General features: G+C 39.6%; 1 protein-coding gene and 1 long non-coding RNA gene across 2 annotated transcripts in view; both read left to right on the forward strand.

Moving 5' to 3' along the window:
• The window catches only part of LOC123386446, a 49,184-nt gene extending 46,774 nt beyond the window's left edge, over positions 1-2,410 (forward strand). Inside the window, exon 3 of the long non-coding RNA XR_006600313.1 lies at positions 1,220-2,410. This is a non-coding gene — a long non-coding RNA (uncharacterized LOC123386446). The remainder of the gene's footprint in view (positions 1-1,219) is intronic.
• The window catches only part of LOC123386800, a 109,748-nt gene that overhangs the window by 50,848 nt on the left and 35,935 nt on the right, over positions 1-22,965 (forward strand). The gene's annotated exons all lie outside the window — the stretch shown is intronic.

Raw genomic sequence — 22,965 nt, forward strand, 5'->3', positions numbered from 1 at the left:
ATGAATGTCAATAAATTGAGAGAGAATCCTTGGGATGGAAAATGGAATATATGAGCTCCAAAGGCACAGCTGTCATAGGGATAGTTCAATAATACCTGGGGCCCCAGATTCTTTCTGTTTTTCTGCTCTGTCATCTCTGGCTCCTTTTTTCTTTTTTTTTTAATTTTATTTAAATCCAAGTTAGCTAACATAGAGTGTGATAATGGTTTCAGAAGTAGAACCCAATGATTCATCACTTCCATATGACACCCAGTACTCATCCCAACAAGTGCCCTCCTTAATGCCTATCACCCATTTAGCACCTCCCCTCCAGCAACCCTCAGTTTGTTCTCTGTATTTAAGAGTCTCTTAAGGTTTGCCTTCCTCTCTGTTTTTATCTTATTTTTCCTTCCCTTCCCCTATGTTCATCTGTTTTGTTTCTTAAATTCCACATATGAGTGAAGTCATATGGTATTTGTCTTTCTCTGACTGATTTCACTTAGCATGATACATTCTAGCTCCCTACGTGTTGCTGCAAATGGCAAGATTTCATTCTTTTTGAACACCAAGTAATATTCCAGTGTGTGTGTGTGTGTGTGTGTGTGTGTGTGTGTGTGTGTGTGTACACCACATCTTCTTTATCCATTCATCAGTTGAAGTGCATTTAGGCTCTTTGCATAATTTGGCTATTGTTGATAGCACTGCTATACATCAGGATGCATGTGCCCCTTCAAATCAGCATTTTTGTGTCCTTTGGATAAATACCTAGTAGTGCAATTGTTGAGTTGTAAGGTAGCTCTATTTTTTATTTTTTGAGGAACCTCTATACTGTTCTCCAGAGTGGCTGCACCAGTTTGCATTCACCAGCAGTGCAAAAGTGTTCCCCTTTCTCTACATCCTCACCAACATCTGTTGTTTCCTGAGTTGTTCATTTTTGGTTCCTTTCTTAGAGGCAAGTTGTGGAACTTGAAGGTAAGTTTTGAAAGATTTCCAGTCTGTTGCCTAATATATAACTGTGCTGTTGAGCCTAATATTTGAAGGATGCCATTGATTCTATTTGCAGAGTAGGAGTGAAAAATACATCTACATAAAGTGCAGATAAGGCAATTTTTGTTTTACATTTCAAAGATGATTTGACAAGGCATGACTTACTGAGTGTGTAATAGTCATTTTAAAGCACTTAACACATCACAGAAACTTCCTTTCCCCTTCTTACTTTGTCCTGCCATTCACTTTACAGAGAAACTACCAAGACTCCTTCACACCTGGTAATGAGCATTGTCTACCTTAAGGATCTTAGAACATTGAGGGTGCAAGAACATAAAGAAGAACATCTTGTTGCAGGATGTTGATTGGTTGTTTTTGGTTTTGTTTTTGTTCTCAGTGCTTATTTCACAGAAATGCTATCAGCCAGTTCCTAGATTCTGGCTTTCACAAATTCTTTGGTCTCTATGAGGTAGAGCAGCTGCACATTAGAATTGCTGGAGAGAGCTTTTTAACTACCGATGCAATATTCCCAGCTCTGATCAATTAAACTCAGGTTTCTCAGAGTATCAACATTAGTATTAGTAACTTTTTAAAATTTCCCAAGTTATTCTGGATGCAAGTAGGGTTGAAAACAGCTGGGACAGAGAATGGGATCAAACTATCAGTTAAACAAGAGCATGAACAGTAAGAATGGCAGCAGCCGTCAAATGGGTATAATGTTTGTGTGCCCCCCAACCCCTAAAATGCACATGTTGAGACCTAACCCCCCATGTAGCAGTATTTGGAGGTGGGGCCTTTGAAAGGTGATTAGGCCATGAGAGTGGAACCTTTATGAATGGTAGTAATGCCCTTATAAAGAAGACTTCAGAGAGCTCTCTTGCCCCTTGTGAAGACACAGCAAGAGGTCTGTGGGTGGGAAGCAGGCCCTCACCAAACCATGCTGGCACCCTGATCATGGACTTGCAGCTTCCAGAACTGTGAGAAATAAACTTCTGTTGTTTGTAAGTCACCCAGTCTGTGCCATTTTGTTATAGCTGCCCAAAGGGAATAAGACAGCCATCAACCCAAAGTAAGAGAGAGAGAATTTATGGCCACTCTCCTCAAAATCTCTTCACCCACTTACTTCAACATTTTATATCCTTTCCTTAAGTTGCTAATTTATCTTATTTATTGCCTGCCTTTCTCAGTAGACTAGAAGCTCCACAAGGGTGTTTCTTTACAACTGGATAGATTTCCAACTCCTAGGCCAGTGCCTGATCACATTTTATGTTCTTAACTATTTGCTGGAAAAAGGAATGAATGGATGGGAATTATGTCTGGTTTGGGAACTGTCTGTGTAGAGCAGTTGGAAAATACAATGGTGACTGAAAAGATGCTCAACGTCCTTCCTCATCAGGGAAATACAAATCAAAACCACACTCAGATATCACCTCACGCCAGTCAGAGTGGCCAAAATGAACAAATCAGGAGACTATAGATGCTGGAGAGGATGTGGAGAAACAGGAACCCTCTTGCACTATTGGTGGGAATGCAAATTGGTGCAGCCACTCTGGAAAACAGTGTGGAGGTTCCTCAAAAAATTAAAAATAGACCTACCCTATGTCCCAGCAATAGCACTGCTAGGAATTTACCCAAGGGATACAGGAGTACTGATGCATAGGGGCACTTGTAACCCAATGTTTATAGCAGCACTCTCAACAATAGCCAAATTATGGAAAGAGCCTAAATGTCCATCAACTGATGAATGGATAAAGAAATTGTGGTTTATATACACAATGGAGTACTACGTGGCAATGAGAAAGAATGAAATATGGCCCTTTGTAGCAACGTGGATGGAACTGGAGAGTGTGATGCTAAGTGAAATAAGCCATACAGAGAAAGACAGATACCATATGTTTTCACTCTTATGTGGATCCTGAGAAACTTAACAGAAATCCATGGGGGAGGGGAAGGAAAAAAAAGAAAAAAAAAAGAGGTTAGAGTGGGAGAGAGAGCCAAAGCATAAGAGACTCTTAAAAACTGAGAACAAACTGAGGGTTGATGGGGGTGGGAGGGAAGGGAGGGTGGGTGATGGGTATTGAGGAGGGCACCTTTTGGGATGAGCACTGGGTGTTGTATGGAAACCAATTTGACAATAAATTTCATATATTGAAAAAAAAACATTTTAAAAAATTAAAAAAAAAATACAATGGTGACAATGCTAATGCTATGCTTGGAAGAGCTGGTCAACCTTAGTTTGGGACTTGTCAACCATCTGTGTCCTGAAAATGAGCCACACTGGAAGATCCCTCAGGAATAAATAACCTAGTACGTCGTTCAACAAGGAGCCTCTGGAACTCAAGAAGGAGGATTTCACCTTTGGCCTTTGGAGGAAATTAATAGAATTCAGATGGTCAAGCAAGAGAGATGGTACCACACAAAAACGTGAAATGTACAGAAACTCTTTTTTTTTTTTTTTTAACGTTTATTTATTTTTGAGACAGAGAGAGACAGAGCATGAACGGGGGAGGGGCAGAGAGAGAGGGAGACACAGAATCGAAAGCAGGCTCCAGGCTCTGAGCCATCAGCCCAGAGCCTGACGCGGGGCTCGAACTTACGGACTGCGAGATCGTGACCTGAGCCGAAGTCGGATGCTCAACCGACTGAGCCACCCAGGCGCCCCCAGAAACTCTTTCTAAAGTGAAGAATTCACCAGAACAACCAGCTAGTGATTATCTTAAGCAAATATAGATTTTAAAACTAGCCTGGGACAAGAATAGCTTGTTTCAAAGGCCTGAAGCTGATCAGGCATTTGGGAGATAGGCTAGTGGTGGTGCCTCTCTAAGAATATCTGCGAGGGAGAGGAGTGGAGTGATGGACAGCTTGCCCTGGGTGCTGGGCATGGGGTCCCCATCTGCAGGACATGCTAGCCAGCTGGTCGCCGAAGAAGTGAGCAATGCAAAAACTTTCATCTAAAGTTAAAAGTCTGTGCTGGGCTGCTGGAGCTACTGACATGCATTCTCAGGTTAGTTGAAGAAAAACATACAAATAGTGCCAGCAAATGGATTAAAAATCTAAGCTCTCCAAACATTCAACACTGTCTGTATTTGTTTCATGTCCCTTAACTTCTTTTTTTTTAATGTTTGTTTATTTTTGAGAGAGAGAGAGACAGACAGACAGACAGACTGCAAGTGGGGTAGGACCAGAGAGAGAGAGGGAGACAGAGAACCCAATGCAGACTCCAGGCTCTGAGCTCGAACCGTGAGATCATGACCTGAGCCAAAGTCGGACGCTTAACCGACTGAGCCACCCAAGCACCCCTCCCTTAATTTCTTAATAAAACTTCATTGAAAAAAATCTAGCCATATGTTTTGAGATAGGTTTATATGCCCCAGGGTGCTAAATGGGCTGAGACTGCAAGAGGGGGTCTGCTTGAGAGCCTGTCTGTGCTATCTGAGTACCCTGATACACTGTACAGAGCACATGTCTTTTCACAATTCTGCCCCTTCGCTTCTTTCAGCAACTATGAAGGCAACTGACCTCTGGACTTCTAGTTCTGTGAGATAAGACATCTCCTTCCATTTAAGCCAATCAGAGTCAGGTTGTTGGTCACCTGCTGCTGAAAATGCCTCTGTCTTTTTCACCGAGTGAACACCTTCTCAGTTTTGAGACCCTGCTCTTGTGTAGCATTGATTCACTGACTCCCTTCTTAGTGCTCCAGATTTCTGTTATGGCACCTCTGCTCTATCAGCTGGACAGCAAGCCCTTAAAAGAAGGGCTTTCCCCCCAGAACTGACAGAGTCCCTGACACAACAAAGGTGAATGAATGAATGAATGAATGACCGTGGAGATAGAGATTCTCTGTGACAGCAGAAATGCTGAAACATAATTATGAGTCAAGAGAAAAAGAGAAAGGAATGATAAAGGAGAGTGTGGAAACAGGACGTTAGGAGAGAACAAAATGGGAAAAATATGAGACTGTGAGTATGAGAAGCTGATATATGATCAAATTAAGGTTTATGAAAATTTCATTGGATGGGAAAGAAAAATCTGTGTATAATTGTATAAATTATTTTAACAGTAAGCCATAGAAATAACTATTAATGCCATTCTGGCATTTATCACCTCATAATGCAGCTGTCAGTTTGCCTGAGTCCTGTCCTAATGGCAAGCAACTCAAAGGCAAGCCTAATGCTTGGGTCTTCATGGCATGCCCAGCCCTGAACCCAGCACATGGCCAGCACCCATTAAGGGCTGTTGAACTGAGGACTGAATGAAGACTTGAAGGCTTCAGAGTTAGATGTCACACCGATTACTGAAAGCACAAAAGAAATAACCTGCTGAACATTTTATTTGAAATTATTTTTCCCCATTAAATCGAATTACTTTTTTTCTTCTTTAACACTCTCTAGCTTAACAATAACATGTAAATCATGAGCTTTTATCTTGGATTTAGAAAGTGACCCATTAAGTAGGAAATCATGTGCTTGATACTTAAACCAGATTAACTAAAAAGATCTTTTAGATATTGGGTTCTCTGCAATTCAATAGAAAAAAAAAATTTTTTTTTTTTAGCCAAAAGCATTGTAAAGCCAGAACTAGGGGAAAAAATTAAGCCATTCTTAGCAGGGTCTTCAGTACAGCTTGGTGTCTTATTAATGTGAACAGTATTATCCCTACACTTCTCCACATACTATTAAAGTCACACAGAGTAGGAGGTAAATGCATCCCTTTGTTCTCCTCCCATTTTAATGGCATCATTATTTATATTATTAATATCCTATATTTTTTCCTGTAATGCTTGAAGTTCTATATAAATAGTCATTCTTTCTAATCTAGTACTAGAATCATAAAAGCTCTCATCCTCATTTTGCAAATAGGAAAACAGAAGCATGAAATGGCTAATGCTTTGCCACGCGGGAGATTCACTGAGAGGTTCAAAAAATGGACTACAAGGACAGTTGAAAGGAAACTTCCTCTGGCCAAGTTCACTTCAGAATAAATTTTTCTGGGTCTCTTATCTCAAACCTGAGTAATAAACAGCTCGTTCTTCAAGGGGAAATATCTTGAACCCTTCTCCCTAGTGTAGTCTTAAGTTATTTCCAACAATTTCTAAAATAATTGATAGACCACAAATATATTGGCAATACAAAATAAAATACCCATGGTAAAAATATATGAAGGCTCATAAGCCTCTCCCCTAATTTTTATTTTATTGATTCACCCTTTATTTAATAAACATTTGTTAAGTGCCTTCTATGTGCCAAGTACAGTTTTTGATGCCACCCATTATAGATATAAAGAAAAAAAAAGATATAGCCCCTTCCCTTCAAGCTCTTCACAATCAGAGTCAGACACATAAACATGGGGCAGTTTAATAAGTGCTCACATAAGTGAGGTAAGCACCAAGTGCCAGTAGAGGACAGGATAGGGCACCAACTGGGAACTGGTGTTGAGGATGGTGTCAGAAATGGGGGACAGAATAGGAGCAGAATGAGCAGGACATGTCCAAAGTGTGTGGTGGGGCGGGAGGGAGAAAGCACATGGCCCGGCTGCTACTGGTAGTCATTTCATAACCACAAATGGAACCACTTGTAGGGTGAAGCCCATGTTACGGATGGCTGAGCAGAGAGATGGAAAAATCTAGGTGGTCAATGGCTTCATTGAACTGAACTGCTGAATCAGTCAACACTAAAGTCACCCTACCTCAGAGCTTGTTTTTAAGTGAAAGAATACATTTCCATATTGTCTAAATTTAAGTAGGGTTTTCTGTCTCTTGCAGCTAAAAGCATCCTAAGTGATTATGTAGAGGAGGTTTAGGGGGAAAGATAGTTCATTTCTGCACACATTGAATTTGAAATGGCTGTCGGTCCACCTGGAAATTTCCCAGGGACAGGTGGGTCTGACTGTCCTTGTCGAAACAGTCATTGTTTTAAAATAACCTCAGCATAGAGGAGCCTGGGTGTCTCATTCGGTTAAGCCTCCAACTCTTGGTTTCCACTTGGGTCATGATCTCACGTTCATTAGATCGAGCCTCAGGTCGGGCTCTGTGCTGACAGTTGGACCCTGCTTGGGATCCTCTTTCTCACTCTCTCTATGCCCCTCCCCTGCTTGCGCTCTTGCTCGCTCACTCTCTCTCAAAATAAATAATAAATTTAAAAAACATAACCTCCGCATAAACACTTTGAATATCTATCCCATAAGGATAGTTAGTTGCACTTGAAGTAGCTCCATGGCATCCTCAACAACCCAGATGCTTTCTTGCCTTCCTGCCCTGCCATCTCTAGATTACTTGCTTTTATTCATAGGTTTGTTCTCTCCTCTCACAAGATGGTGACAGCAGCACTAAGCATCCCATTCACACCCCAAAATGTCCAAAGGCCAAACTTGGGCACATTTTTCCTTGTTCTTTCTTGAGAGCAAACAGAGTCTCGGAGTTGATGCTCAGAGGTTGTCAGTATGTGAAGGACTCTAATCAGGGGTCTGTATTCAGACTAAGCTACACCAAGCACTACAAATGAGGTTAGCTACGTCTGAACAAGAGGATCCACCATATGCCTCTTTTGGGGCCTGCTTGGCAAAAAACATCTGTACCTGTGGCAGAATTCATGTGAAGCTTTCTTTATTGCAACATATCATCTCGGAGCAGGTTGTGAATGGGTAGGCATAGCCCCTACCTGCCTCTAATAGGTGGAGGATACCAATGTTTACTGGACAATTTTGAATGGTCAAAAGAACTCAGAATAACTTGTAACTCCACTACACCAAGTTACTTCTCCTTACAGAGACTCAAGTATTATACATCCAGGTCAGAGGAGTCCTGGTAGAAGTTCAGTCATAAGAACAATCTTTCCTGCAGACAGACCTCCTGGAATCCTAGGAAAGGGCCTGAGAATGAGAGCCTTCTGAGAGAGCCATTGCTTCACTCCATCCCAGGGTCTAATCATTTAGTGTTTTTTGTCCATTGCTGCTTCAGGTGTGTTTCTCCTGAAACACCCAGATCAGTCAAAAAGGCAAACAATTCCCAGATAAGAGGACTCTTACTAGTTCAGGGTATGTGCATGGATGCTCCCCCTCAAGTTCTTCCTTAAATAGCCTCCCACGTACCCTTTATGGGGCTTCTACTGCACAATTTTCTCACGCCCTCTATTCACCATCAGTACTTCCTGGCCAGCAACTGCCCAGCTCAACACCTCCCCTTATCTCCCCCTAGGTCTCCAGAACTTACCCACTTTATAACTGAAAGTTATACTTTTCCCACCATCCCCAGCCCTTGGCAACAAGCACTCTGTTAGTATGAGGACAACTTTTTTAGCTTCCACATATAAGTGAAATCATAAAGTACTTGTCTTTCTGTGTCTGGCTTATTTCACTTAACATATGTCCTCCAGGTTTATCCAGGTTGTCACAAATGACAGAATTCTACTCTGTTATATACCTGTGTGTGCGTGTGTGTGTGTGTGTGTGTGTGTGTGTGTGTGTGGTTATATTTTCTTTATCCATTCACCCATTGACAGACACTCAAATTGTTTCTATGTCTTGTGTGCTATGAATAATGCTGCAGTGAACATAGTGCAAATATCTCTTCAACAAAGTGATTTTATTTCCTTTGGATATGTACCTAGAAGAAAAGATTGACGGATTATATGGTAGTTCTAGTTTTAATTTTCTGAGGAATTGCCATACTGTTTCCCTTAATGCCTCTACCAGTTGACATTCCCATCAACACTGTGTAAGTGATAAACATTACCTTTTCTCCTCTCCTTCTGGCTTTTTGATAACTGCCATCCTAACAGATGTGAAGTGATATGTCATTGTGGCTTTGATTTGTATTTTCATGATGATTAGTAGTACTGAGCATCTTTTCATATACCCATTGGCCATTTTTACATCTTCTTTGGTAAAATGTCTATACAGGGCCTTTGCCCATCTTTTAATTGGGTCATTTGGTTTTTTGCTGTTGAGTTGTATGAGTGCCTTATATATTTTGGATATTAGCCCCTTACCAGATATATGGTTTGCCAATATTTTCTCCCAATCTATAGATTGCCTTTTAATCTTATTGACTATTTCCTTTGCTATGCAGAAGCTTTTTAGTTTTATGCACAGGCGTACCTTAAAGATATGTAGGTTTAGTTCCAGACTACTGCGATAGAGCAAATAGCACAAAAAATGAGTCAAATGAATTTTTTTGTTTCCTAGTGCATATAAAAGTTAAGCTTACACTGTACTGTAGTCTATTTACAGTGTGCAATAACATTATGTCTAAAAAAACAATTCCATACTTTAATTAAAAAATACTTTATTGCTAAAAAATGCTAACCGTCATCTGAGCTTTCATCACATCATAATCTTTTTGCTGATAGAGGGTCTTGCCTCGATGTTAATGGCTGCTGACTGATCCGGGTGGGGTGCCTGTGGCAATTTCTTAAAATAAGACAACAATGAAATCTGGCACATTGATTGGCTATTCCTTTCATGAATGATCTCTCTGTATCATGTGCTGCAGTTTGAGTGCATTCTACCCATTGTGTATTCTTGGTGCCTTTGGCAAAGATTTTTTTGAACATACATGGGCGACTTTTAAAAAAAGAGATAACTTTGAATTAGCTCTAATGACAAGTGTATATATATCACATTTGAATTTTTATAAGAGTATGCATTGTTTTATATAAAAAAAAGTATTAAAGGCAGTTTATGATTTCCAAATTGCAGTACATTAATTACCCTTAGTAATAAGTAATGTACGACACATCTTTTTGAGATCTGGGGCTTTAAGTTACAGAAACTGATTCTCCTTATGGGGGTGGTCTATTTGAGGGGAAGTTTCTCTTTTTCTGTGGACAACCAAATTATGCCAGTGTATTTAGTTTCTAACAGTTGCCTGAGTTGTCATTTTCTCTTTAACTAAACGGGGGATACCCACAAACCATCTTGCCACAACAAAATCATAAACACTTCCCATGGCAGTCCTATGCCCCTTGTAGAGACTCTCCCCCTTCCTCTAAATCCCCAAATTTCCAAACTCTCACCTCCCCTGGTACAGAATTACAAAACCACGTGTGTCAACCTCACATCAGGAGTGTTAACTTAGTGAGCTCTATTTTCTTTGGAAAGGAGGAACTGTGAATGTAAAACTAAAGGCAGTTCAGATCAGGTTAACATGTGTCCTTGGCTGGGGGAAAAGAACCACCTCTAATTTACCATGATTAATATAGCACATTCTTTCAACTAGCCCCTGTGGGTCCTGGAGCAGAAGAAATGTTCATTTCCAGCATACCCAGTGAGTAGAATAGTGGAATTTTTTTAACTGAGGTACAATTGCATGTTATATAATCAAGAGAATGGAAATTCTAACACTACAGATCCAAGTATTGAGGGAAAATGGGTCTAATCAATGAATTGGCATCTTTTTGGTAGCTCTTTGGTGTGACACTCCAGGCCAGTGACTATGAACAAAGTAAACCTTGCTCTTTTGTTAACCACCTGTGAAAATGAGGGCAAAAGATCAAGTAGGTCATGGGCAGATTGCCAGATTCTCTCTGATGAGCTAGAAATAGACGCTGCTCAAAAGTGGGCTGACCTCTTCCTTTTGTACTTCTCTCCCTCCAACGTATGTACACCTACTTAGATAGTATTTATCATTCTTATTTGAATTGTAAATGCCAGAGTAACCTCACTTGAAAATTATGCTTTAAAATTTGATGAAATTATACACTCAATTTTTATTTCTTAGCTTGGAATGTATATGCCCCTCAGCTCTAAATTTTCCGAAAATTTTGCATTTTTACCATTCTCTGTAGTCTTTTATGGACAGTCTCCAATAGTCAAAGCTGTGCAATGTAAATTTTCATGGTGTTATGAGGATAATTTATTTTCTTTCATTCTAAGAGAAGCCAGGAAGCTATCTCTTTTCCAGTTGGGATGAAACTGAATATCTGGATTGGAAAATTCCTAAGTACACTGGGTATATCATGCACTGTCATGGCACTGTGTTTAACGTCTTTTGAAAGTAGAAACCTAGTGTAAGAAATTGTCAGACCCTAAAATGAATGGGATGGAGTCCCCAGCAGCTTATATCCCCCCTTGTTGGGAGGTAGGGAGCATGAAAAGGAACTAGAAAAGTAATATTTGCATGGATTTATAAGTTTTTTCTATTAAAAATTTTTTATATAAAATCATCTGCCTAGCAGAGAACTTCCTTAATAGGATATTTGTTTTTATACGTAGTCTAAAATTGTGTTCTCTTCTATTTTGGCCCATAAGAAAAGGAAGGGAAGATTTCCTTATAAAGAAATGCAGGAATACTGGTTTGTACCAGAAAATGGAAATGCAGCGTAGCAGAGTTGCTACCAATAATGCTTATAGAAGGGGGATGTGGAGTTAACAGTGGGATGAGGGATGATAGATGTTCACACACAAGTTTAAAATTTGCTTCTAAGTAGTACTAGCCTCTGCAGATGGTACTCTCAAGGATCAACTTCAAGATAACTTTAAGACATTAAAAATAAAAATAAATTTGTTGAATGAGATCACTTGCCTGTAGAGGTGAATAGCTCCAGGAGCTTTTCTGTTAATAGATATCCAGGAGTCTCTCCAACACCAAATTCAAATTAGCGTGGCCTTGATGTAGCTCCAACAGAACATGACTGGAATCTGATTCTAACCAAGGAAGCTGAAACCCAATTAATTAAACTATCCCAGGTCTTAACAAAGACTGTGCCAAGAAAAGAAGGGTGGGCATGGAGCCTAGACAAGGAGAGCTGACTAAGCAGCTATTTAGTTATTGGTAGCATGAGTTCTGCACTGGCCAAGGAAGTCTTGCTTTGACTGGTTGAATTGAGCTTCCTATCCACTACAAAGGTTACCCTTAGAGTGGAAATGATTCAGATTTCTTACCTCCACTGAGTCCTAGTTTCCCCATCAGTAAGAACAGTAGGAGATAAGTTCCAAGAGGCAATAGGATATACTTTGTATAGGATCTGCAGGCCACCATGAAGACGTGATTAATATTTTAGGGAACCGCAGAGGCTTCGGAAAGTTTTGAGTAGAGGAGTGATTGGGATTATCAGGAACTAACATTGCAAAAGGATTAGAAGTATCAAATTAGCTAATCCATGTAAGGCCTTAGCACCATGCCTAGTCTATTAATAGTGCTCAATAACTGGTAATCATGATTATAATTACCATACTTCAGTGATGCTATCAAAGTAGCTCCTCTTCACCAAGACTAAATCATGAAGAAATAGAAAATCTGAATAGACCTATAACTAGTAAGGAAATTAAATCAGTAACCAAAAAACCTTCCAACAAAGAAAAGCCTTGGACCAGATGCTGTTACTGGTGAATTCTACCAAATGTGTAAAGAATTAATATCAACCCTTCTCAAACTCTTCCAAAACAAATTGAAGAGGAAGGAACACTTCCTAAATAATTCTGTGTGGCCAACATTACCCTGATACCCAACTTAGACAGAGGCATTGTAAGAAAAGAAAACTAGAGGCCAATATCCCTGATGACAATTGATGCAAAACTCCTCAACAAAATCATAGTAAGCAGAATGCCATCCACATGTTAAGAAGATTACACCATGACAAAGTGGGATTTATCCCTGGAATCTAAGGATAGTTCAACATACAAAATAGCAATCACTGTAACACACCACATTAACAGAATAAAGAGGAAAAATTATCACAGCAATTGATTCAGAAAAAGCACTGACCAACTTTAACTGTCTTTCATGATGAAAATACACAACAGAATAGGAATAGAAGGAAACTACTTCAACACAATAAAAGCCATATTTGAAAAACCCATGTTGTGCTCAATGGTAGCATCAGACCCAATGATGAAAGACTGAAAGTTTATCTTCTAACATCAGGAACAAGGCAAAGATGTTAACTTTTGCCCTTCTATCCAACACAGTATTGTTGAGTAGCATTCCAAATTCCAGTCAGAGCAATTAGACAAGAAATAGAAATAAAAGGCATCCAAATTGTAAAGGAAGAAGTAAAATTATCTGTTCACAAATGATATACTCTTATATGTAGAAACCATAAAGATTACACACACACACACACACACACACACACCATTAGAAGTAATAAATGAGGGGCACCTGGGTGGCTCAGTCGGCTAAGTGTCCGACTCTTGATTTTGGCTCAGGTCATGATCTTGTGGCTCATGAGTTCGAGCCCTCCATTGGGCTCTGCACTGGCAGTGTGGAGCCTGCTTGTGATTCTCTCTCTCCTCCTCTTTTCCTCTCTAACCCTCCCACTCCCCCACTCTCACACACACACTCTATCTCTCTAAAAATAAATAAATAAATTTTTAAAAAGAAATAATAAATGAATTCAGCAAAATTGCAGAACACAAAACACATGGACAAAAATCAATTGTATTTCTGTACATCAACATGAGCAATCTGAAAAGGAAATTAAGAAAACAATTTCATTTACAATAGCATCAAAAAGAATAAAATACTTGGAGATAAACTTAGCTGAAGAGTCAAAAGACTTTTATACTATAAACTACAAAATATTGCTGAAAGTAATTAAAGAAGACACAAATAAATGGAAAGATAAACTGTGTTCATGGATTGGAAGACCCAATATTGTTAAGATGTCAGTACTACTCACAGCAGTGTAACTAGTCACTGTAATCCCTGTCAAAATCCAAATGATGTTTTTTTGCAGAAGTAGAAAAAAAAATCCATCCTGAAATTCATATGGAATCCCAAATAGCCAAAACAATCTTGAAAAGGAAGAACAAAGTTGGAGGTCTCACACTTAATGGTTTCAAAACTTACTAAAAGCTATAGTAATCAAAACATTGTGCTACTGACACAAAAAACAAACACATAAACCAATTAAATGTAATAGAGAGTCCAGAAATAAACCTTCATATATATGGTGAATTGACTTTTCACAAGGGTGCCAAGATCATGCAATGGAAAAAGGACAAGTTTTTCAACAAATGGTGTTGGGAAAATTGGATATCCACATGCAAAAGAATTCATTTGGACCCTTACTCAAAATGGATCAAAGATCTAAATGTAATAGCTAAAACTATAAAACTCCTAGAGGAATGCATAGAGAAAAAGCTTGATGGTATTAGATTTGGCAGTGATTTACTGAATGTGACACTAAAAGCATAGGCAACAAAACAAAAAATAGACAAATTGGACTTTGTCAAAATTAAAATTTTTGTACATCAAAGGACACTATCCACAGAATGAAAAGGCAGCCCACAGGATGGGAGAAAAATATTTGCAAATCATATATATCTGACAAGGGATTAATATTAAAAATATTTAAAGAATTCCTATAATTCAACAACAACAAAACAACTCAATTTAAAAAAAAAAGGCAAAGGCCTTGAATAGACATTTCTCCAAAGAAGATCACAAGTGACCAGTAAGCACTTGAAAAGAAGCTCAATATCACATTAATCATTAGGGAAATGAAAATCAAAACCAAAAGATACCACTTCATTCCCATTATCATAGCTATTGTCAAAACAAATGAACAAAAACTTTAGAAACAAGTGGTGGCATGAATGTGGAGAAATTGGAGCCCTTGTGCATTGCTGGTGCATTTGGTACAACCACTATAGAAAACAATATGTCCATTCCTTGAAAAATTACGGATAGAATTACCATGTGACACAGCAATTCCACTTCTGGGTACATACTCAAAAGAATTGTAAACAGGGTCTTGAAGAGATATTTGTACATGCATGTCCATAACAGCATTATTCCCAGTTGCCAAAAGGTAGAAATGACTCAAATGTCCATTGACAGATGAATGTGTAAACAAAACGTGATATATACATATGATGGAATATTATTCAGCTTTAACAGGGAAGGATATTCTGACATGTTTCAACATGGATGAACCTTGAGGACATTATGCTAAGTGAAATAAGCTGGATTCAAAAGGACAAATACTGTCTGATTCCACTTACATAGGTACTGAGAATAGTTGAATTTCTAGAGACCGAAAGTATAAGGGTGGTTGCCAGTGGATGAGAAGAAGGGTAAATGGTGAATGGGGAGTTAGTGTTTTATGAATACAGAGTCTGAGTTGGAGAAGACGAAAAGAATTCTGGAGATGGATGGTTGCACATCACTGTGGATGTCCTTAATGCGACAGAACTGTATATGTAAAAATAATTAAAAATGTAAATTTTATCTTACGTATATTTTATTATAATAAAAAAAAATGTAGCCCCCACTTCCTCTGAGTTCGTACTCTCCAACAGATTTCTGGTTATCATTTCTCTTTGTGTATAATTTTCCTGTAGAGAAAATAAATGGATGGCTTAGTAAGCCCTACCCTGACAGTCCTCCAGGCTGACAACTAAACGGTCATTCAGATTTATACATCAGGCTCTTGTGAGGGTGGGTATCAAGGAACTAGGTCTTACAGAAGGATGACTGACAAAACTGTGTTTCCTGATGGCATAACGGAGACTCAGACCCTAAAAAGCAGTGACAGCCTAAGCCTGGGGTCTAGGGATATCTTGGCTACCACTTCTCTGTCTAGCAGCAAAAACAGCCTGTTACTAAAAGCAATGGTGTTTTCAACTCCAAGATAGGCCCTGTTTCCCTTCCTTTTTATAAAACTAATTTTTTTTTCATTTTATTTATTTGAGAGAGAGACATGGAGCAAGAGTGCACAAGCAGGGGCAGGGGCAGAGAGACAAGGTGGGGAGAGAGAGAGAGAGAGAGAGAGAGAGAGAGAGAGAGAGAGAGAATGAATGAATCTTAAGCAGGCTCCACACTCAGCAAGGAGCCAGATGCAGGGCTCAATCCCATGACCCTGGGATCATTATCTGAGCTGAAATCAGGAGTCAGATGCTTAACTGACTGAGCCACCCAGGCACCCCCCCTAAAACCAACTTTTAGTTAAAAATACCCAGGAATGATTTCCCAAACCACAATTATTTTCTCTTCCTGTGTCAGGCAGGCTACTTTGTTGAAGTAAGAACTAGATTAAACTTACCACTGCTGTAGAAAGACTTGCTTAGTGTGGGAACTGTGTCCTTACACTGCCAACATTTAAGGGAGAGGGAGGGAGGAGGAAAACAGCACCTTTCAACTAGGAAGCAAAGTTTAAAAGAATAAGGTAGAACCCCTTCTTCTCTGTATATTCCAGCCTCCCTTGTCTTCCCAAGGGTAGGAAAGGAGTCTCTTCCTTGTGCTCTTATGGTGTCTATTGTTGACCCATAAACCTTCTCATATTGCATTGACGCCACCTGTTTACTGTATCTCCCACTGGAATGGAGGGAACTTCATAAACTCTGTCTTCAGTCTTTGTTTCCCCAGAGCTAGGGCTGTCCTGGCACACAGTAAGAACATGATAACTCTTGGCCAGAAAAATAAACAGCATACTGCTGTGTTTCATTAACTCTACAATCCCACCAGTTATTAGACACTTCAACTGCAAGACCACCAAGAAAGAAAAAAAAAATTACAATCAGAAGAAAACCAGGAGTCATAGAACATTCCAATTTTAGGGTTATTATCACCTTGATTGCAGGCCTGGAACATGGAAGAGATGGCCACAAAAGGATTGAAGACTAATTGATATCACTTCATAAATACAGATATGTGCACATACATCTACACCGCCAAAAACCTGCTTTTTTAATTAGTTCACTTGGCCTCTCTATCTTCAGCTTTTCCTCTCAGACAAGGCATTGTTTCAGATTTTTAAAAATCACTTTCTTGTCTGAATACCAGGTAACTAAAAACAGATAGAGGGACTTGTCCCCATTTCTTAGCTTTGGTTATGTTCTGAGGCTCAGCTCTAAAAAAGAGTATTATTTGTTGTTTCCACCAAGGCAGCTTAAATGATGAGGATCAGTGTATCACAGTGGGAAGTACTTTTGCCTCCAGGCAAGACTATAATAAAATAAGCTCATTCGTCATCTGCCGAGGGAAAACATGTCACTACAAAATTACTAGGTAATGAAAAATCTGGGCAGTCTTATGGCACTTTTAATCAGAAGATCTCAAAACAGTCCCACACTATCATCAACAAAGTCTTGTCATCAGCAGGATGCAAAGTGGAAAGTGTCCCTTTCCATTGTGTTATGCACCATGAATCTAAGTTGTTTTTTTTTTAAGTTAAGCAAATGAATAAAAAGCAAATAATGATGATGATGATTATATACATAGATACATTTACATATAAGTACACGTACACACACATGAAATTTTAATTTAATTGCATGTCTAGTGAGATCATGGACGAATATTTCATTGTAAATCCTCAAGCACCACACCAGTAATAATAAGGATCTGGGCTTCAATCCTGGCTCTTCCTCCCTTCATGACCTTGGGCAAGTGTCCTACCATCTCTAAGTGTCAGTGTCCTTATTTGTAAAATGGGACTCATAAGGATATGCACCTCACTGTAACTGGGGTCCATGGAATATTCCCTGTAAAGCAGAAATACGGTGAGTGCTCTATAAATATTAGCTCCCCGCTACAGAAAGAACTACAATAGAGGCCCATTTACCATGCCCGCAGACCCACTTTCCCCCCGACAGCCCGGTCTTAGTTTCATAATGTTTTCATTTCGCCACTGCCAGTTTGGTCTCACTTCCCTCCCCACCCAGTTTGGGACCTGGGCAGCTACTGCATTTACTACCGCAGGGTCCGTTCTTCTTTGCCCCACCCACCTCACCTTCCTCTCTTCTTTCTATGATATCCCTCAGGCCAGGATTGTTATGATGACCTCAGCTCCAGTCTTCTCAACTTTAATCCATCCATCCTACCTGTACCTGTTCATGAAATCCTAAGCATGACATTTGTCTGTTCAAAATTCTTAAAGCTTCCCCACTGCCTACTAAATTCAGTTCTGACCACAGCATTCGAGACATCCCACTTTTGGCTTCAATCTACCTTTCCAAGGTACCTCTCCAATTTAGCCAATCTGATGTACCTATCCCTATGCTACATTCCCCCACATCATTTTATTCACACAATTTTCTTCTATTGTAATGTCTTCCCCTTCGTCTCTACCTTTAAAAATCCTAACCCACCTTCTAAAAAACCAGTCTCAAATTCGACCTCCCCTGCAATGTACCTTTCCAACCTCCTTTCAACTGTCTCATATGTGTCTTCTTTGGGACACTTATATTTCATCTTGCACTGAGGTTGTTTCCATCATAAGGCCTGCCTCACCTCTGTAGTCTATCCATGCCTTTGCTCATACTAGTGGGCAATTAATATGGATGTTACTCTGCTGTGTTTAATTGGTTATATTTGAATACACGTATTTACTTTGAGTCCCTGTATCACATATGCCACTAAAACAGGAAGATAAAATAAAATCAACCCTTTGTATGTGCTGCTGTATTTAGCAATATAGGGTGGGTCCTAGGTTGCTGGAATCAAATGGTACATCATGTACATCATCGGTTCCTTTAACATGCAACAAATAAAAACTTGGCTATGATGTCCACTCAGCTAACTACAGTACTACTAAAAATATCTTAATCTGCATGTGTATATAAACTGAAAATTGACCAACAAATGTTTTGGTTTTTGTTTATTTTTTGAGGTTTTGATTTAGTGGTGCTAGGGGAAAAACAAAAACAAAAACAAACCATTACAGTTCTTGCTATAACAGAGGGTTTGGTGAAATCCTCTGTCCAATCTCAGAATAGAAGGATGTAGAAAATAGAGCTGAGCTTCAGTAATTTAAGATAAGCATGTAAAATATCAAATGAAACTATTTTTAAAAATATGTTTTAACCCTATCTTCACTGTTTTGCAGTTTTCAATGCTAATGAGTCTTCTTGGTGAGCAAGTCAGACAAAATATGTTAGACTAGATGGAAAAAAAATGATTTTTGAAAAATCAGAATGTCTTAGTAATGGATCCCCAAATAGTTCTCAGTTTTTTAAGTCTGGTCCTAAGCTGCTTGGCCAGAAATATAACCGAAAAATGCTCAAGAGGTATCTCTAGAAAACACTATTCAAGAAACCCTGCCTCTTGGGATTACCAAGAACTTTGACATGGCTGTGCAGCTAAATCCAATCAGAATATTCAACAATTAAAAATTCAGTAATGCCTCTAAAAAAAATAGATAAATATATCAAGATTATGCCTTTTAAGAGCAGCAGCACTTTTTTTTTTTTCAAATAACCTCTTTCTCCTGCCTCTAAGTCTTGGAAAACTGTCAGAGGAACACCCATATCATGAATAGTTTTATAGGTCGCTTCCTTTCTTTACTGCTATGCATAGGGTTCATCATTTCCAAATTTTCCCAGACTGCTTTGATACCATGTGATTCCTTTTAAGTAGGGGCAGTTTCTTAATTCTGTGATCAAATCTTCTATATTGTGGGTTTTCATATAAATAAATTCATGTACCAGTTAAAGAAAAGAAAAAGCTTTCCCCGACTACCTTACCCTTAATCTTTTATTGAGACACCGTTGGCTCTGAAGCACCATGGGCAGTTAATTAAAGGCCAATTTTGGCCATTATTAAGGCCCCAGTGCTTATTGTCATTGCTTCCCTCTACATCCTTTAAGAACCTTATGAGAATTTAAAAGGCTTCACACACTTCCTCTCACTACTAAGAGTTCCCCTCAACATCTTATTCACTAATAACATTAACCATGTTTGTTTCCTGAAGGAATCCACCAATGATCAGAACTCTCCTCCAACACTATTCCTTCTATAACAGCATTGGGAAAACTCACCGTTGGCATTTCAATAATTGATGGTCTGGGGATAGAAGTCTGGAAAGTAACTGCTTCACAGTCCGATTTACCTTCTAAGGACCCAGACGAATCCTCAGGGGTCTCAGCAGGCTGGTTGGCACTGTGATTACTTGAACTCAGATTTGCACTGCCATTTCTCTCTGAACGGATGCTGGAATCTCGCCTTTTCTCTGGAGTTCCTTCTTCCTCTCTCGAGCGACTTGGGTGCTGGTCTGCTTTGGCCGTGGGCTGAACATAGATGGTGGAATGAGGATCAGCTGTGCTGGGCTGATCAAAGGGCGCATTCTCCCTTGTATTCCCGAAACAAGCAAGCAGAGCTGAGCATGGAAATGGATGCATCCTTCTAGATGGAGATTTCAGTCTCTTGGTGAGCCTTGCTTTCCACGTGGACATGACCTGCAGTGAAACATTGCAAAGTTCAAAGTGGGGGAAACTTTTCCAGGGATTCAGATCACCTCCGGTTTCCTTCTAATAAGTATCTCTTTGTCTGAGAGAAGGACTTACTAGTGGTTACTCCTAAATACAAAATTAAGAGATGGCAATTCCACCCTCCCTAGGAGTCACTTAGCAGCCAACTCCCCTTCGGAAGCATCCATCCCATCCCGGGTGATTTCACGCTCTTCCTTCCTTGATGCCGTCAGTGGCTAAAGAAAGCTGCCTGTGAGGCATGTGTTGGCTTGGGTTACAGTCCCAAGGCCGGGCAGACGCTCCAGTGTAAGGTAGTGCCAAGTCAATAGACAGTTGCTTCAGGTTACCTTGGAGGCATAAAGATAACGTAGCCTGATAGCGTCCACCATAATAGCGTTAGCCCGTGTATCAATAACATCATAACAGCAACATAACCTTCTTCGGTTACCCCCTTCAAATATTGATTCCCCCAAACAAAACAAACACCACCCATTTATCCATCACAAACGAAGACCCCCAGAGGGTCCTCGACCCTGGCAGCTGTTTCATTATTAAAATAGGAGGTACATTTGAATCTTTTGTCTGGAGAGATCCATGTTTTGGGGGATTAATGTCATGGGGACTTATCTGGATCTTTCTCCAAACAAGCTTCCTGGCTTCAGGATCCATATTACTCCTTCTGGTAACTATAAATGAGTCTTTGTTAATTTGCTTTTTCACTACCCATCTAGGTCCTTGATTAATTTTCAACAACACCGAAACAAAAAACTAATTAGCCCAAATGAACAATTAACACAAGTATTATGTGTGAATGCGTGTTCCATTCATTTACTGTATATATTACTTAATTTTAGAAAATAACCCCCTTTGGAACATAGATCTTCTATTTTTCAGTGCATCAATATGTGAATGGTGAAAAATAACAAATTATAACCATATTCTAAGAATATGCTCAAAATTGAGATTTTTCCTTAGCCAAACATCTGCTAGAAATGTTAGAGAAATATAATACTGTAATGGTTTTACCATTAATAGTGACTTTCAGATCAAGATTTCAGGGTATATTACCCATTCTAATTTATTCATTTTCTCTCTCTTTTAATTTAATGTCAAGATGTTCTTTTAGGTCCAGACAGGTGGTGGATATTATAGCACTAATCCTCCATTTTACAGAGACAGAAAACAACTCTTTGAAATTTCAAGAGACTAATGCTAGGTTATACTGTTGAGAAGGGCTGGTAGAAAGTCCGAGATCACTGCTCCCTATCTGATCTGTGAGTCTCATTCAACCTGACAGTCATCGATATAACAGCTATACTGGGAACATTGCTCTGAATGGGCAGTCATAGCCAACATACACCAAGTCAGATATGGCTTGAGGAAGGCAGATACAGCATCAATGCAGACTTTGCTTTAGTCTTTACCAAAATTTAGAAATAAATGAGGCCTCTGGGTGGCTCAGTTGGTTAAGCGTCCCAACTTCGGCTCAGGTCATGATCTCGTGGTTTGTGAGTTAGAGCCCCATGTTGGGCTCTGTGCTAACAGCTCAGAACCTGGAGCCTGCTTCAGATTCTGTGTCTCCTTCTCTCTCTCTGCCCTTCCCCCACTTGTGCTCTGTCTCTCTTTCACAAAAATAACCATCAAAAAAAATTTTTTTAAATAAAAAGCCACCATTTTTGAGAGGTTACCATGCAGCCAGCCTGTGCTAACTCAGGTATACCAGATTTCCCAGTCTTGAGAGATCATTCCCCTTTTAATATCCAAGTACAAGCAGTGTAAATCCCCCCTCCCCATGATAGCAAGAAGTCCAGGCTTTCAGCAGGCTCCCTCACCAAGTGTTTTGTTTCACTTCTACCATGGTTGCTATCGTCCCCTCAGGCAGGGTGACTCCAAGATGCGTCCCTCACATGGGGCCTTCTTGGTCCCCTCTCTACCAAGTATGTTTACAGTCAAGCGAATATATAAGGATTAACAGTGGTTTAATGGTTTATTGAAGGCTTGTGGCTGATAGGAGGAATTAAAGAGAAGTAAAAATCATTCCTAAACCTGGTCTCATTCACTCATTCATTTATTCCCTCAACTACATGCCAAGCACTGTCTAGAACTAGAGAGACAACAGTTAACAATGCAGCTTTCAAGTGGCTACAGTTGGTAGACTTCTGGGCAAAAAAGTTCTGAGCCTTCCTCAGACCCATTGTATCTCTCTTCTTGGCCCTGAGTTTGCAGCCCGGCCACAAGGACCACCTCGTCTCCCTTAAGGGGCACACCCAGGAACTCTGGCCAAAGTGCCAGCCCCAGCCCACGAAGAACAGTGACTTCTTTTTAGCTAGCATGGTAGCTAAGTCTTACCTAAAATAACAACATTAACAGATAATGGTTATTGAGTGTTTATTAGCAGTCATGAGTCTCAGCAAATTAACTCATTTAATGCTCACAACTCTAGGAGAAAGGTGATATTATTAATTTGCATTTTTACCCATTAGAAAAACAAGACACAGAAACTTAAGTAACTTGCCCAAGGTCACAGCATTGCTAAGGAAGAGAGCCAGGATTATGAGCCCAGGCAGCCCGGCCCCAGAGTTCATGCTGTTAATCACTATACAATATCACTTTCCAGAAATACACATCTGCCCCAAAGAGGAACTTTCCAACAGGCTTCAATCCCATACTCACCTCTAAGAATTTATTCTACAGATATACCTATGCTTAGAGATATGTCTAGAAATGTTCATTGCAGCAGTGTTTGGAATCACAAAATTAATTGTTAATCAGTGGAAGACAAGTTAATACATATTTTAAAAATGCAGCCAATTGAAAACTATGCAACTATTAAAAAGAAGGATGTAGAGACTTCATTTTTAATATGGTATG

This window comes from Felis catus, chromosome B4 (assembly GCF_018350175.1).
Source record: "Felis catus isolate Fca126 chromosome B4, F.catus_Fca126_mat1.0, whole genome shotgun sequence".
Lineage (NCBI taxonomy): Eukaryota > Metazoa > Chordata > Mammalia > Carnivora > Felidae > Felis > Felis catus.